Raw genomic sequence first — 18,350 nt, forward strand, 5'->3', positions numbered from 1 at the left:
TACCCGAGGTTGTGCTCACGCACACGTGCTTGCTCTGTCTCAGCCTCTCTCTTTCGATGAATCTGCACTGAGGAAAGACCAACTGAGGACATAGTGAGAAGACAGCCATCTGCAAGCCAGAAAGAGTGTCCTCATCAGAAACGCGGCCCTGTTGGACCTTGATCTTGGACTTCCCATCTTTCAGAACTGTGAGGAAATAAATTTCTGCTCTTTAAACCAAGCAGTCTGCAGGCATTTTCCTATGGATACTCCAGCACGCTAATACAATCTGCAAAGAATAAGATTGCTTTTTAAAAATCCTCTTTGGGGCGCCTGGGTGGCGCAGTCGGTTAAGCGTCCGACTTCAGCCAGGTCACGATCTCGCGGTCCGTGAGTTCGAGCCCCGCGTCGGGCTCTGGGCTGATGGCTCGGAGCCTGGAGCCTGTTTCCGATTCTGTGTCTCCCTCTCTCTCTGCCCCTCCCCCGTTCATGCTCTGTCTCTCTCTGTCCCAAAAATAAATAAAAAATGTTAAAAATAAAAAATAAAAAAAATAAAAATAAAAATAAAAATCCTCTTTGCCCTTGGAAACACCCATTTTCACAGAGAAACCTATCTGAGACCAGCGGAGCAGTTGATAAACGCAAAAACACGTTTTATGATGAGAAACTTCCTTTTCCTATGGTTTCAGAAACCAGTTGGGTAAGAAAAGTAACTGTTACCTCTTTAGAAATTGGTATTCCCAGAATTTCCTCCTAGGAGATACAAAACACATTCTAGTTTTATTTTCTGCACGTCTAGGCTTTCGATTCTGTCTTAGCAGAAGGTCAGGCAGAGGGTCTGTCTGACCCTCAAGTGAACCATCCAGTTTATTTAACCAGTCCCCTATTTTTTAATGTTTCAGAAATTTTGCAATATTTTATTCACTCATTCAACAAACACTTACTGAATGCCTTCCATGTGCCAGGCACTCTTCTAGGAGTTACAAAACCCCTGACCTCATTACAACTGAAGACCGGTAACACTCAGGTGAACAAGGATATGTAATATATCAGGTGGTGATAAATGTGATGGGGAGAAATCAAGCGGTGTAAGGGGAAATAGGAGAGAGAGGGTAGAGGGGGCACATTGCTTTCTTGCATGGAGGAATTTGGTAGGCTTCCCTGATATCTGAGCAGAGATAGGGACAGTGAACGGCAAGGTCCCGAGGAGGGAACACACTTGACACGTGCAGGAATGGCAAGGAAGCCTGTGTGGCCTGAGCAAAGTGAGCTGGGGAGTGGGGGTGGGGTGGGGGAGTAAAAGATGAGATCAGAGAAGTTTGCCATTGACCTGGGTGTGGCAGATCATATGCAGCCGGTTTGGCTTTTCCTCTGAGATGAGAAAAGTTTGGAGCTCTTGGAGGCTTTTAGGGTAGAGGAACGACACAGGTTTTAAAAGAATCACAATGGCTGCTTGTGTTAAAATTGGACTGTAGGTAAGAAAATAGAAGGACTAAAGGTGGAAAAAAGGAGTCAGATTTTGGATATACCGTGAAAGTAAATCTAACACGATTTCCTGACGGATTTCATGTAGTGTATGAAAAACAGAAGTCAAGGATGACTTCGGTCAATCTTTGAACACTTTTCTGAGATTTATTTAGGATAAATTTTTTTTGAATGGAAGGCCAGATCAGAGACTATGCACATGTAAAAATTTGGGGGCATATATTGTCAATTGCCCTCTGGAACTTGGAACCATTTTATACCCTCACTTGTAGTGACGGAGACTCTCCATTTCTCAGTAGCTTAGGAAAATAACATGGACCATTATTTTTAATATTGACAGCTTAATATGAAAAGTAGATTTTTTGTGACTTAGTTAACTTTATCCTTAATGATTCTTAATATTCTTGAATATTTTTAGTAGTCCTTGGTATTGACCACTTTTCCACTGGGAAGTTCACCTTTTTTATTATCACTTAAAATTTTTATTTATAACTTTAATTTAAAATTTTATTGATTGACAAAATCCATTCCCTTTTCCTTCTAAAAACCCAGCTAAACCACATTTCCCAGCCATCCTTACACTTAACAATAGTTATATGTCCGAATTCTGGCCAATGGAAGATTACAGAGGTACTTTTAGCCTGGCCCATAAAAACATTCCTTTCATGATCCTGCAACCCTCTTTTTTCCTCTAAGAGAGATGGCAGGGAATGACCCCCAAGGAGACCGTGGGAGTCACATTGTTGAAAATGGTACAAGAAAGAAGGATCTTGAGACACTAATCACTATGTACAGGAGAGCTACCCACCAAGAACGCTGGATTTGGAGAGTTTTGTGAGAAATGTGCTTTACTGTGTTAAGCCACTGAGATTTCAGAGTTTATTTATTACAGCAGGGGGTGTTTTCCCTAATCAAGAAATACATAGAAAGAGTTATAAAGAATTTCTTTATCTTCAGATAGGCAAATATACTTGTCTTTTGCCTGTGTGGAGAAATGTAAAATTTTCTTCTCTGAAGGTACACGGACCCTGGTGCTCCCTGGTACTGAGAGACTAATCCATCCCTCTAAATTCCTTGAGTTAACAACTCCAAGAACAGGATGTAATGAACTATAACAGGCCAAATCTCTCTTCCTGCGCCCCCACTCTTTTCTTTCTCTCTCTCCCTATCTCTCTTTCTTTCCCTCTTTCTCTCTCTCCCTATCTCTCTCTCTCCCTATCTCTCTCTCTCCCTCTCTCTCTCCCCACTCCTCTCTCTCTCTCTCTCTCCCTCTCTCTCTCTCCCCCTCTCTTCCCCCACCCCACACACGCATGCGCGCACTTTTTCTGAAAGATTGCCTGATTGCTTACCAAACTTGTAATTGGGACTCTGCCAATTTGTTTCTTTGCTATATAAAATATCTCGTTTCCCATTTTCCAGGAAACACTGTCTTTGGATATTCTCTCTGTTGCAATAGCCTGAATAAAATACCTATCCCCTTGATTCACAGTCAGCTTTTGAAAGTTCAATACATATAAAAAAATAAGGCAAATGTTTTTTCTTGGTTTATTGTCTTTCTATTTTGCCTGTGAAAATATTTTTAATGGCTGTCTAATTTTTCAATATATTCTGTTTCTGGATATGATCTTTCTTTATATGCTCTGTAATTTATAGCCCATGAAATAGCAAACTGTCTTCTTTTGCTCATAGAAGTTCTATCTACATTCTTTCTCATTTTGTGCTAAACCTAGAATATATGGTACATGAGTTAACAGAGTACAATTTCCTGCCTTGTCCTTCTCATGTCTTACTGGGCATTTACTCTCAAGACTACTGTCTTGGTCATCTGACTGTTAAGGATATGCCTCAGGTCACTGAGTCTTTCGAAGGCATCTTGTTTTGTCTGCCTGAGTCAATTTGCCACCGGCCTTATGTGTTATGTATTCTCACTGGTCACCAATCACCCTGACCACACTCGTGAACACTGGTCAGACTAGTGAGACTGATCACATGCAGCTGTCTCTGGCCTGCATGACGGGAGGGGCTTTTCATTTACCAATAATATCATGTATGTAGAATAATACAAGGGGAGTGTATCAGTTTGCTTTGCTGCTGTAACAAATTACCACATGCACATAGGGCAGTGTAGGATTTTGATCATTAGTTGCGAGTGCAAAAGCTCCATTTTTATGGATGGCGAGTAATATTTTCCTTACAAATTAAAAAAAATGCAAAACTACTATCTTACATTTCTGGAGCTCAAAAGTCCAAAATGGTTCTCACTGGGCTAAACCTGAGCTGTCAGCAATGCTGCATTCCTCAGTGGAGGCTCCAGAAAAGAGTCTGTTTTCTCACCTTTTCTAGCTCCCAGAGACTACCTGCACACCTCCCCTTGTGTGTCCCCTTCCTCCATCTGCAGAGCCAGCAGTGCAGCCCCTTCAAGTCTCTGACTCCGCCTGTCCTGCCTTCTTTCACATAGAAGGGCCTTTGTGATTATTCATATGGAAATTCTTTCCATGTCAATATTCTTAACTTAATCACCTCTGCAAAGTCCCATGTTTCATGTAAGGTAACATATTCCCAGGGCTTAGGATGTGGTGGGCCACCGTTCTACCTTCCACAGAAGGATTTCTTCACACTGTAACACAATGGCAAATCCTCTTAATGGTCCTAAGTTGACTCTTAAATTATGTCTGGTCACGGATCACGCCATGCAGACAAAAATCTCACTTCTTAACTAAATTCTTAACTACTTTGTGTTAATGAACACAAAGTAAAAAAATTACTAGAAGAAAGTAAAATATATACAAATAAAGGTGATACTCCTTATGGTGTAGGAAATCTATAATCCCTTGGTAGAAATACTCAGAGTAATAATCAGAGATAAAAAGGTAGCTTTTAGTGGGGCTGATACAAAAAAGATCTACATTTATATGTGACCTGCTTTCTGTTTCTAAAAGTTGAAAATACCTCTTGAAGATAATAATATGAATTTCCATTTAGGCAAAATTGATTAAAATAAAACATAAGCTCTAAACAAATGTTTCTACCTTTAAGTTTTCTCCTATTTCTTTTTTTAAATGTTTATTCATTTTTGAGAGAGAGGCAGAGTGCAAGCAGGGGAGGGGCAGAGAGAGAGGAAGACACAAAAACCAAAGCAGGCTCCAGGTTCTGAGCTGTCAGCTCAGAGCCTGATGTGGGGCTTGAACTCATGAACCGTGAGATCATGACCTGAGCTGAAGTCAGATGCTTAACTGACTAAGCCATCTAGGTGCCCCAAGATTTCTCCTATTTCAAATGAACCAGAGGATTAAAAACATGAATCAATACAAAATGCTTCCCAGGATTAGTCAGTGAGATAACATAAAATTTTTCAATATTTGAAATTCTTTCATTACAATAATATTAGAGTTTCAGATTCAACTGCTTGATTTGTTTTCTCCAAATGGCTATTCTTATCATCTGCCCTTTTCTTCAATATAAAAATCATTTATTGATTGCTTCCTTTGTACAAGCACTATCCTAAGAGTGGGGACATAAAAATGAATAAAGTGTGGCTTCTAATTTTGGACTTTGCAGTCCAGTGTGACAAAACTTAGAAAATCAAACCATTTCTGCACTAATGGTTATATGAAGAAAACACCATGAAAACACAGGTAAGGGAGCATCTAACTATTTTTTATTTTTAAATATTTATTTATGTGTGACAGAGAGGGAGAGAGAGAGAGAGAGAGAGAGAGAGAGAGATTGGGAAGGGGAAGAGAGAGAGGGAGAGAGAGGATCTGAAGTGGGCTCTGTGCTGAGAGTGGAGAGCCCAATGCAGGGCTCAAACTCACGAACCGTGAGATCATGACCTGAGCTGAAGTCAGATGCTTAACCGACCGAGCCACCCAGGTGCCCTGGGAGCATCTAATTCTTAAGCAATCACACTTTAGAAAATAATGTACTTAGTCTCAGCTAAAAATACTAGTACTAATAAGGTAAAAGAACAGTGAACCGAAAGACAAGATGTATTAACAAGTAATGGAATAAAGGAGTATTTAGGAATGAAAGATGATTTATGAGCACAGATTGCAGTAAAATTATTGTTACAGATACCAATATTTTGATTACAAATCTTCTCTCTCTTGGGAAAATAGAATGGCTTCTTTGAGAAGCAGATTTCTCTTCCAAATGTTTTTCACTAACACCAATCTGGACAAGAGGAATAATTTATCTTCCAGGACTGAATTTAACTTCTCTGTTTAATTTCAGTAAATATGAACTACTTATTGGGAAAAGAATTTCTTAGTGCAGGTAGTTGCGTGGTTGTCTTTCACAATTTGAAATTCTAAGCTAAATGTGCCTTCTAATTCATCATTACTCAAAAGCATGTAAAAGTGGCCCTACATTTAAACAAAATACTGTATGAAGCAGTTTACACTTGGAGAGGTAAGGAGCGATAATAATGATACTCTTATTATTGGAAAAATGATATGTGCCAACATGCCAAGTCTAGAACACACCAAGTCTACTCAACAAGACCGGCAGCAGTCGTTTATAATCATAAGGACTATTAACTAAACAAGAGAAAACAGAACAAACATGTTTAGAAAGTTCCACTGATGGGGGCGCCTGGGTGGCTCAGTCGGTTGAGCGTCCGACTTCAGCGCAGGTCATGATCTCGCGGTCTGTGAGTTCGAGCCCCACATCGGGCTCTGTGCTGACAGATCAGAGCCTGGAGCCTGCTTTGGATTCTGTGTCTCCCTCTCTCTCTGCCCCTCCCCGGCTCACGCTCTGTCTCTCTCTCTCTGTCAAAAATAAATAAACATTAAAAAAAATTAAAAAAAAAAAGTTCCACTGAGGAAAGTAAAGACAGATGATGGATAGATAGGCAGATAAATACATAGATAGATAGATAGATAGATAGATAGATAGATACACAGATGGAGTTATATAAAGATAGAAGTGAGCCATGAGGTAAAAAAGGAAGGGGGAAACTTCCTGTTCTGAAAAACTGAGCTCAACTGTAACCCACAAATTTTTCAAAAAATGTATTACTATTTTTTTTTTAATTTTAATGTTTGTTTATTTTTGAGAGAGAGAGAGAGAGAGCGCGCGAGCGAGCAGGGGAGGGGCAGAGAGTGAGGGAGACAGAATCTGAAGCAGGCTCCAGGCTCTGAGCTGTCATCACAGAGCCCGACGTGGGGCTTGAACTCACAAGCGGTGAGATCATTACCTGAGCTAAAAAGTCAGATGCTTAACTGACTGAGCCACCCAGGTGCCCCCCAAAATGTATTATTTTAATAACATTTTCTACTTTCTCTATTATTATAGAAGAATGTATTTTCATAGTTTTACACTTGGAAAATGGACAGAGGACAGAGAAGACGATAGAAACCCCGTTAATCTCATTACCCAGTGATATCCACTCAAAAATTTACCTGCATTTGCTTCATTATTTGTCTATGAAAATGTATCTTACCCATAAGCAAAATTAAAATCCTTGTGTAAACTTTGTTTTGTAAATTTCTTTTCTGTTTAAAAATGTGTTATTATATTTCCCATGTCATTAATAGATTTTAAAAATATATCTTTAATAACTGTACTTTATATCTTTTTGTGGATATTCCATGATTTATTTACATAATTTCTTAATATTAGACACCAGTATTACTTCCAATATTTTGCTGCTAAAAATGTTGCAATAATTAATTTGCAATAATTATACAAAATTTGTTTCTTCAGTATAAAATGTCTACTTTAAAAGTGGAATTTCTGGGTCAAAATACCTGGACTCTTTCAAAAGTCTCTTAAAAAGGTGTCAATTTGTTTACTCCAGCCTTCCCCACACCAAATGTAACACATAAGAACTTGTCTATCTTTTTTATTTACATAACTTGAATAATTCTACATGCATTTTTCTGTGTCATGTTTTTACCTACTCATTTATTTTGGAGATCTTTCTATATCAACACATAAAGATCAGTTTCACTCTTTTTAGATTAGCATTTATTTCCATTGTATGAATTGTATGAATATTTCCATTGTATGAATTCCCAAGCCTTGACTTGTCCCATCCCATCATGAGCAAGTACTTTTGGGAGGGCACAGAAGTTCATCATCAGGTAGAAGATGGGAGCTAGTGTGAAACCCAGTGTCAGAGAGGCACTGACCTCCCAGAGAGAAACAGGAGCCGATTGGATGAAAAAGTATAAGAGAAATGGGAGGGCGGAAGGAGCAGAAGATAAGAAAGAAAGAGCAGGGGTGTCTGGGTGGTTCGGCTTAGGTCATGATCTCACGGCTTGTGGGATCAAGCTCCACCTTGGGCCCCAGGCTGGCAGTGTGGAGTCTGCTTGGGATTCTCTCTCTCCCTCTCTCTCTGCCCCTCCCCACTTGCTCTCTCTGTCAAAATAAATACATAAAAAATTGGAAGAAAAAAAAACAAGAAGGAAGATAAGGGAATAAAAAAAGTGAGAGAGGAGACATACAATGAAGTACCTAGCCATGTCAAGGAAACAGACAGGGCCGGAGAGGAAAAGGAAGGGAGAGCTGACAACAAAAGAGGAACTCTGTCCACTATCATAGTGTTACGATTTATAGTTTAAAATATGCTTTGTGTACAGACTCTAATTTCACAGTAAATACATGCAGCAAATAAGTAGGATAGTTAAAACTGTTGAGCCATATGATATCAACCCCACATTTCTTATCTTATATGTCCATGCTTTTTTTTTTCTTTTATATTTATTTAGTTTTAGTAATCTCTACACCCAACATGGGGCTCGAACTCACAATCTCGGGATCAAGAGCTTCATGGTCTTCCAGCGGGGCCAGCCAGGCACCCATCCGGGTTTCTATACCACAACTCAGACTAGCTTGGCTTTGAGGTATCCTGGGAAATACTAATTAGTTTGAAAGGGAAAGGTGAGGTGTCAGAAGCAAGAATAAATAGAATTGATGGGAGCATAGGGCAGGCTGTAGGAGCAAGTTAGCACTGTCCAAATAGTCAGGGAAAACTGAAGTTTGTTCCAGAACAAATCAGTACTCAAGGGCTTCTGATTTAGCTGTTGAGGTATAGCAGCAAGGGAATCGAGGAGGAACTGAAAATCGACATTAGGAAAGCAGTCATCCAGTTGATGAAGAGTTAGAAGCCAATAATCGGAGGCACAGATCTAACCTCTGTGGAAAGGGGCTAGCATAGGCTCTCCACAGGCTGCTGGATATCAATGAAATAGGCTTATATTTAAGGAGAGGCTGCCATGATTTCTGAGCAGCAGAAAACAGGAGCTGGGGGCAAGTGGGGGCATCACCCATTCATAGGGATGGACAAATATAGGGAAAGGCTACAGCTTGGAGGACATAGGTTTATAAGCTCAGAGTTCAATTCAGAGACCAGATGATATCCTATCCATGCCCTGGTGGAAATGGGGATTTTGATTTTTTTCTTGTCCTGATCAGGAATGGCAGCGATACAAAACTGAGCCCACTGGGGAAGCCAGGGTTTGGCATACTTTATTTCTACCTCAAGTGACATTTCTTAACAATAAGGTGGGTTATCTTTGTTAATCACAGTAGCTAATATTGTTAAATGAGGGCTTACTGCTTTATGTGAATGATCCCAATTTATCCTCAAAGCAACCCTTGAAGCAGGTACTGCCATTTTATACATTTTACTGAGGCAAGTACTTTTACCGAGGCAGATGCTGAGACCCTAAGAGATCAGGTTGCTCACTTACCCTATTACTAGCCTTAAGCATTAGAACTGGAATCTCAACCCAAGTCATCTAATCCCACACTCTTTGCTTTTAAACATAACTGCCTTCCTTATAGAGAGATTGGACATGTTGGGAAATATGAAGCCATATACAGATGGAAGTATCTATTACAATCCTTTAGCCTAATTATTTTTAGCCATTGTCTGCCAAAGTCTATCTTTTTCAATTTTATTAGGATGATCTGCTCTTGAATCTGAAAATTAAGTGTTTCACTTGACCATCTACCTCAATTTTGTACCACTCTTTCTCCATTTACTGCTAACCCTGAGATTATTTGCATCTGGTCATTTATCTTAGCTGCCTTCCCTTTCTTTGTCCTCTTCTCCCAAAGGTTTTTTTACCTGTTATTTGAATCATTTATTTCGGTCTCTCCCTATGGAACATTAACATGATAAAGATTCTTATCATCACTAAAAACACAACTTTTGAAAATAGCTCTTATAATTAAAATGCATTATGTTTAATACAATTAACTTTTTCCCCCCTAGGGTTAATTCTATCTATCTATCTATCTATCTATCTATCTATCTATTTAATTTTAGAAGTGTGGATTACAACCTCTTACTATCTTTAAGCCATGCAGAACTTCAGTGCTGAATTTTAAGTTTTAAAAGTAGGATCATCATTCAGTTATAAGAATTTCATGCATAAGTATAATAGTTGCTGTTCCATCCATTGCTGCCTTATAGTAACTTTTTAGTATTAGTGATGTTTCATGTTTTTCTTTTAATTGTTAAAATCTCTGCTCCACTAACTGTAAATTTACGTATAGTTTTCCAGACAAAACTATTTTCTTAAAAAGTTTTCTTCAAAAGTTTTTCAAGGGGCGCCTGGGTGGCTCAGTCGGTTAAGCGTCCGACTTCGGCTCAGGTCACGATCTCACGGTCCGTGAGTTCGAGCCCCGTGTTGGGCTCTGGGCTGACGGCCCAGAGCCTGGAGCCTGCTTCTGGTTCTGTGTCTCCCTCTCTCTCTGCCCCTCCCCCGTTCATGCTCTGTCTCTCTCTGTCTCAAAAATAAATAAATGTTAAAAAAAAAATTAAAAAAAAAAAGTTTTTCAAAATGAGAGAATTTGTGTCAGGCAGAAATCAGTCTGGGAATTTACTGTGATGAGCCTGCTAATTAATGGTGGGAGACACTTTGCAGGAATGCTATTAGGAGGTGGAAGGCATCCGAAGAAATCAGAAAATTGCTCTTCATGAATAAAGGAAGACATGCTTTTCCCTCTGACAAAGAGATGGGAAAAGAATAATAATACTAATAAACTAGTTGAAGAGAGAGAAGCCACAAAAGAGAGAAAGGAACTAGAAAGACCAGTAATTTTGTGTGATCTGGCAATAACAAGATAGGAAACAATAGAAAAACTTACTTTCACATTACCAGTGAAGCAAAAAATATACAAAAATTAATCTCACAAAGCAGTACCTAAGAGCCTAAACCCTTACTAACAAAATATTAAAACTGCATTAAAGAGGGGTGCCTGGATGGCTAAGTCAGCAGAGTAAGCGACTCTTGATCTCAGTGTTGTAGGTTTGAGCCCCACGTTGGGTGTAGAGATTACTTAAAAAATGTATAGTCTAAAAAAAAAAAAAAAACCTATTAAAGAGCATTTAAAAGGTCCAAAGCAGGGGCACCTGGGTGGCTCAGTCGGTTGAGTGTCAGACTTCGGCTCAGGTCACGATCTCTTGCTTTGTGAGTTCCAGCCCCACAGAGGGCTCTCTGATGTCAGCACGGAGCCTGCTTCAGATCTTCGGTTCCCCTTTCTCCACCCCTCCCCCCCTCAAAAATAAACATTTAAAATATAAACAAATAAAAGGGCCGAAACGGCTGTGTAGAAAAAGAAATACAACATGTTCCAGGAGGAGAAGTTTGGAAGGAGCTAGGGTAAGGGTGGGTGTGTGCCTAGGAAGGAGCAGTACAAGGGAGTTTTTTGACAGTTCTGTGCCCTGATTGTGGTGGTGGTCACATGAACCCATACATGGAGTAAATTTCATAGAACTATGCCACAAACACACAAAAAGAGTACTTGTAAAACTGGTGAAATACACATTAGATCTATGGTCAATGGTATTGTATCAATGGCACTTTCTTGCTTTTGATAAAATACCGTGAAGTGGCTGAAGGGTACACGGGAACTCTATTATTTCTGCAACTTCTAAGTGAGTCTAAAATCAAATGAAAATATAAAGTTTTTTAAAAGTCACATTCTAAGAGACTCATGAATCAAAAATCTCAAAGGAGAAATTAGAAAGTAGCTTGAATTGAGAAAATAAGATCGGGGTGCCTGGGTGGCTCGGTCAGTGTCCGACTCTTGGTTTCAGCTTAGGTCGTCTCACGGCTAGTGTGTTAGAGCGCCACATCAGGCTGTGCACTGACTGCAGAGTCTGCTTGAGGTTCTCTCTCTTTCCCTCGCTCTCTCTACCCCTCCCCTGCTCTCATGTTCTCTGTCTCTCTCGAAATAAATTAAAAAAAAAAAGATAAAACATATAGCATGGTGACTCCAGTTAGTAATACTGTATCGAATACTTGAAATCTGCAGAGTGCATTTTAAGTGTTCTCAACGCACACACGTATACACACACCCACCCACACACAAAAGATAAGTGAAGTGATGGATGTGTTAATTAACCTGATAATCATTTCACAATATATACATATATCAAATCATTACATCATGCAATTTTAAATATGTACGATTTTGTCTGTCGATTATACCTCAATAAAGCTGATAAAAAATCATGAATGTTGTTTTTAAAAATAAATAAATGTTAAATAATTACTATATGGTAAAATAGTTTCATGTAATATTTGAAGAATGACTTAAATGTTGAAAAATTAAAGTAATCACTATATAAGGATAAAAGAATGGAATTGTCTGAGAAAATATGTAAATAGAGCAGTAGTAACCAGACAAATGGTTATAGCTGAAACTTCAATACTGTTAAAAAATAATATAGGGGCGCCTGGGTGGCTCAGTCATTTGAGCGTCTGACTTCGGCTCAGGTCATGATCTCACAGTTCCTGAGTTTGAGCCCCGCATCAGATCCTCTGTCTCTTTCTCTCTCTCTGCCCCTTCCCTGCTAGTGCTATCTCAAAAATAAATAAACATTAAAAAAAATATGTAGTTTTTCATTGTTTTTTCTACTTGATAATTTATAGCTTTTGTTTAAAAGGTAAATTATTATAATTTGTAGCTGTTTACAAAATAAATTTTTCTTTAAAATTTAAGAGAGTAAAGTGTTGGAAATCTTCGATGTGTTTTTGTTTTTCCTTTCCCAGAGCTTTTCATTCTTAATTCTATTTACCATGCTACTCCAAACAGGCACCACTGATTACTTAATTTCACTATAATCAAAATGCTAGAAATAAAGTACTTTAATCACGTCTTAAGACTTCCTTGATATAAACATCACAATGACAAAATCTGATTTTTCCCCCACCGTGATAGATAATGCTGATTTAAGTTAAAATCTAATTTTTTAAAACAAGATTAAGGATATTACATGAATTCCTTCAGAGACAATAACAATCCTGCCAAGAAAATTACATTACCCAGTGCACTATCCTAACCATATTGGCTGGGGGGAGTGAGTAATTACCACAACAAACAATGGAGTTGATTTTCAACAGCAGTCTCTGTTTCCTATTTGAACTCTTGCTACTTGTGTTGAAAATTGTGTATTATCTTCTGATGCATTCTGCCTCATTACTTAGATTCCCAAACTCTCAGGTTCCTCTAAAATCTAACTTCTCTTTCACCTTTTATTTCCTGTTTATTCTCTGTTAACATACTAAGTACTTTGACAGTAGCAACCCAATGAAGTGTCTCTGATACCAATTCCTTGTACACTGGTGGGAAACAATTTTAAAAATGGAAGAGACGTCAGGAGAAAATCCTGCATTTAGAAAAATGAAGCCAAATTCATTTTATAAAGGAGATAAGTAAAGAAGCAAAAATTTTCAAATAATTTTTTAAAATGTTTATTTATATTTGAGAAAGAGAGAGAGAGAGAGAGAGAGAGAGAGAGACAGAGTGCGTGAGTAGGGGATGGGCAGAGAGAGACATAGAATCTGAAGCAGGCTTCAGGCTCTGAGCTGTCAACACAGAGCCCTACGCGGGGCTCTAACTCATGAGCCACTCAGATCATTACCTGAGCCGAAGTCAATGCTTAACCAATGGAGCCACTCAGGTGCTCCAAGAAGCAAATCTTGAGATCCAGCAAATAATATTTTCAGTTGACCCAAAGTATACTTAACCCAACATAGGTTATTAGGATTTGTTATTTTTTTTTCATTGATTATCAAACTTTCAAAAGTCATCACTGTCAATATTCTTACCTCTGTTCTAGAATAGTAAAAATAACATTTAGGAGGAGAAGGGTCAGAAGCCACCCTAATGTATCATTTTCCTTACCCATGGTGAAACTCTTCATTTAAATAAATTCTTCAAATTCTACCAAATGGAGATATTCAGGTTAACAATAGTTCTCAAAATGTGAAAATCTTAGAAAAGCTTAAGACGCATTTATTAACTATGGTCATTCATTTTGTCTCAAGTAAGTTTAATAAACAATTGTTTTCAACACCTGACTGAGATGCTTAGGAGCAACTGTTTCTCTCTCCCTCCTTTTCATTTTTTCTTTGATGGCGTGGGTAGGAGGATGGGGTAGAGGTATATAATTGTGAGGTCCGGATCTGCTTAGTATAAGCGAAGAGAACAACTCTGGATAAAGAGAGAAGAGCATAAATGTTTGATTTGCCTGCGGCTTGTGGGAAAGAGTATCAAAAGGTGGGAGGGGCACGTGGAAGGGAAGACAGGAGGGCACTGAAAAGAAACTCTTTTTCCCCCGGTTTTGTCTAAGGTGGTTACTCATGTAATGACAACAAAGTATCATCCTTAGTTGACTCTATCGGAGCTAATGGGCTCGTTTCATTTGCCATGGATTTTTCCCTCCACAGGAGATCCGGACCAGGAACCTACCTACATCTGCTTCAAATCATGCATCGTACAGAATCTCTGGGCAGCAAGGGACTGGGGGTGGCAATGTGCCACAGGTAGGAGATGGCTAACCCTTGTTCAAGGTCACACTGGTAAGCAAACAGCCTGGGAAACACTGTTTCTCTTGGAAATGCCTGGCCCACTTATTCTATGTTTCATTCAGATTTTTGCCTGCTTACTACCTTCTCAGATCTAGACCATCCTGGACAAATCTGAACAGATTCCCACCCCCATCCCAACCACCCTATAATTCTCTGTAATAGCGCACTTGGTTTCTTTATAGTACTTAATACAACTTGTACTTGTCTACTCATCTGTTTACTTGTATATAAAATATTATCTTGTTTGGTACAAGTAAATAATAAGCCTTGATAAAAAGAATATGCCTTTGTAGTGGTCTTCATATTTATATTTTGCAAATATTTATTTAGCACCTATGGTATTTCAAGAAATATTTGTAGCACAAGAGATCAATGGGACACAAGCCAAACCTAGTTCCTTATTAAAGCTGAAAATATATTAGTGAATACTGACTGGGAGTTTAATAATTGCAACTTAAATTGTATTTTTTTTTTAAGTGGGCTCCATGTTCAACATGGGGCTTGAACTCACGACCCTGACATTAAGAGTTGCGTGCTCTACCAACTGTGCCAGCCAGGCACCACTTAAATTGTATTTGCTTCAAGTTTATTTATTTATTTTTGAAAGAGAGAGCAAGCAGAAGAGGGGCAGAGAGAGAGAGGGAGAGAGAGAATCCCAAGCAGGTTCCACACCGTCAGCACAGAACCTGATGTGAGGCTTGAACTGATGAACCGAGAGATCATGATCTGAGCTGAAATCAAGAGTTGGATACTTAACTGACTGAGCCACCCAGGCACCCATAAATTGTATTTTTTTTTATATACACATACTTTTTTGCCTGTTTAGAATCAAAGAATATTTTTCACTTCCACAGGTAACTGTGCTTTCTCTCATTTTTTCTTGATACATGGGGTCTTCTTGGCCTGGTTTTTATTTTACCACCTGTGGTAGAGACATGGATACAGAAAGCAGTTCATATTTAACTCTGTTATGAGAAAACCCTGTGCAAGTGCCATGTAAATAGCAACTGATCCCTGGTCTCTGTGATGAGGACCCAACAGGAAATGGAAAGACGTGGGGAGCTGGAGAAAACATGCCCCAAATAAAGGGTGCCACACCACCGCTGCTCTGTAATTTCACTGTTTGTGAGAGCTCAGTTTTTCAAGAGAAGCTAGAAGTCTGGGTTGGATTTTATTTATATTAAAGTATCCGATTTTTAAATTGTTTGAGGGCTAATTAAATGAAATGTGGCAACACCGGGCAGGTCAAACAAATATGATGTTAGACCATATTCAGCCCTCTTGATGTCTGTTTCCTCCATCCTAATGTTCATTAGGATTTCTCATTTTCAACTGATAAGACTCTTTGACTGCTAACACTTGGGACATTTAAAGGCAGATAACTTTCTATTTCTTCCTTTCACAGTACATAACAGGTACTTACAAAATATTAGTTGAGTAGACTGACTGAATGAAATCATTCACACTTTGTAATGTGGTTCAAAAGTCAGAGTTATTTAATTTCTCTGAAGTGAGAAAAATTGAATAATAAAAATGTATTTACATATTTGATAACCGTAACAGTGAACAATTTTGAGCACTTTCTATGTACTAGGTACTTTGAGGTCTTGCCCTACTAAATCATTATGATGATTCTGTGTAGTAAGACTATCTAACTCCCCTAACTCGTCCAAAGAGTTAGTAAGCTACAGAGTTATTAAAGGGAAGAGATATAAAATAATCTAATTCTGACTCCAAGTCCCAAGTATCAATCACTTAATTATTATTCCATGTTCATTTGTATTAAAGAACAACCATAACATAATAAAGACCTATGAAACAAATAGTGTTTTGTTCTGGAAACTGACACTGGTTTTTGCATCAGCTACGTAATCTAAGAGAACAGAGATATAATACGAGGTAAGAACTTGGAAAAATCCAAGGACTTTTGGAGAAGTTGTAGGTTGAGAAGGAAAACACAAGGCCCCAGAATGGGATGAAAGACTCACTTTAATCAAAAGCAATGAAAAGTGGAGTGCTAGGAATCAGAAAAAAAGCTATCTGGAAAAGTTTTTTTTGAATCCTGGCTGCATATTAGAGTCATCCGGGAAGTTTTTAAAAAAAGACTCCTGCCTGGTTGCAAGGGCAGACTCTTTGAGAAAGAGACCACAACATCAGCATTAGAAACAAAACTAATCAAAACTCTTTAGATGGTTCCAAAATACAGCCGGATGGAAATTTCTGCCTCAGATTATCCAGTGATAGTCAAACTAAGCTCTTAGAGGATCCTCAGAAGTGCCTCAAGTTTAGGGAAGAGTAGGTCAGACTTCATGCCGCTCGTTCCTGTCAGTCTCATTGGCTCTGCTTTGATCTGTTTCGTATACTGGACTTCTGCATTAGATTTCATTTAAAAAAATAGTTTTGTAGTAAAAAATAAAGAGATGGCTTTTCATCGTTCTATCCCCCTCAGTTTTAAACTGGAAACTGAGGAATAAAGGGGCTAATACAGAGGCTGCCACAAGACATGTGGATTTCAAGAACCCATCTCCGTGGCTTTGATCAGAGACAGAGAGACACGTAGAAATGAGGTGTCAGGCACTGGACACTGGAATGCTGCCTCAGTGCCACGCGCAGTCTCCACAGATGTCCTCGTCAGTGGTGACAGTTGAAATAACAGAAAAACCAGCCGGCTCAGTTAATCTTGGGCAAGTTCCTATAAATGATGGAAACTAATTTCCATCCAGAATCCTGTAAGAGACGCAACACAGTACTTAGTGTTCCAGTCTTTGAGATTTCTTTCAACTTCAGGAAGAACTTGGACTGGATGCTGATTACCAGTTGTCAAGTCACTATATCAGGCTCCACTATGTTAGGACTCTTAAATGCCACGTGATTATTCAGCGATAAGGAAATGTCAAAAGTGAAAAACAAATATCATGAAGGAAAAAGAAAAATAACTTAGCAAAAAGGATTTAAAAATGGGCAAGGAAACAAAAATGAAAGATTTTAAAAAATTGCAACTGAAAAAACTTGAAAAAGCTGAAATACAATATAAATTAAGACACACACTAGAAAGTTAAAAGGCCAAAAGAGAAAGTTCTATAAGGTGTTTTTCACTTACTGGTATTCTGTTAATTACCATTGGGTAAAACCTCAGTATAGAGACAAGATCTGATCTTTTGTCTTCTAATTACCACTGATGACTGATTTGAGTCTGAGAATATTGATAATAAAATGTAGGACAATGTTTTTATAACTGTATGAAAATGAAAGGGACCTTAAATTTTCTTTTTTTGTCTTTATTATTGCTAAATGGTCTAGTCCATGTTTGATTTATTAAAATGTTTACTAAATGGCTTTTGTGTGCTAAGTACTATATTAGGTAATGAAGACAAAAATGTGAAGAAGACAGATCTAGTTAGACATATCTGTGCTTCATGGAAGTATATTCAAATACAGAAAAAAGATAAAAAGTAAAAGTATTGTAAGGGGGAAGATTAGGGCACTTACGATAGGGAATGAATGGATAAAAATTGTGCATTACTTTAGATACAGTGGTCAAAGAGTGATGGCAGATCATTATTTCGAGTGGTGAGAAAGCACTACTTCCAAAGGCACTCCATTTCTGAGGGAAGAGAAAGTGTGAGAGTTCAAGGTACCACAGTCCAGAATGGCTTAAACAGATTATAACAGAACGTGGCATGGGATGAGACTGGAGATGGCCTTGAGGACCATATTAAGAAATGTACACTTTAGGGCGCCTGGGTGGCTCAGTCTAAATTAAGCATCTGACCTCGGCTCAGGTCATGATCTCACAGTTCATGGGTTCAAGCCCTGTGTCGGGCTTTTTGTGGGCAGCAAGGAGCCCACTTAGGATTCTCTCTCTCTGCCTTTCCCAATGCTCTCTCACTCTTTCTCTCAAAATAAATAAACATATAAGAAAAAACAGAGTTGAAACTCGTAAATTTGGTTTGAATTTTACAAAGATCACTTATATTGTGTATAAAGAATAAACTTCAGCGGCGCCTCAGTGGCTCAGTCGGTTAAGTGTCCAACTTCAGCTCGGGTCATGAT

Source organism: Panthera leo, chromosome F2, assembly GCF_018350215.1.
Source record: "Panthera leo isolate Ple1 chromosome F2, P.leo_Ple1_pat1.1, whole genome shotgun sequence".
Lineage (NCBI taxonomy): Eukaryota > Metazoa > Chordata > Mammalia > Carnivora > Felidae > Panthera > Panthera leo.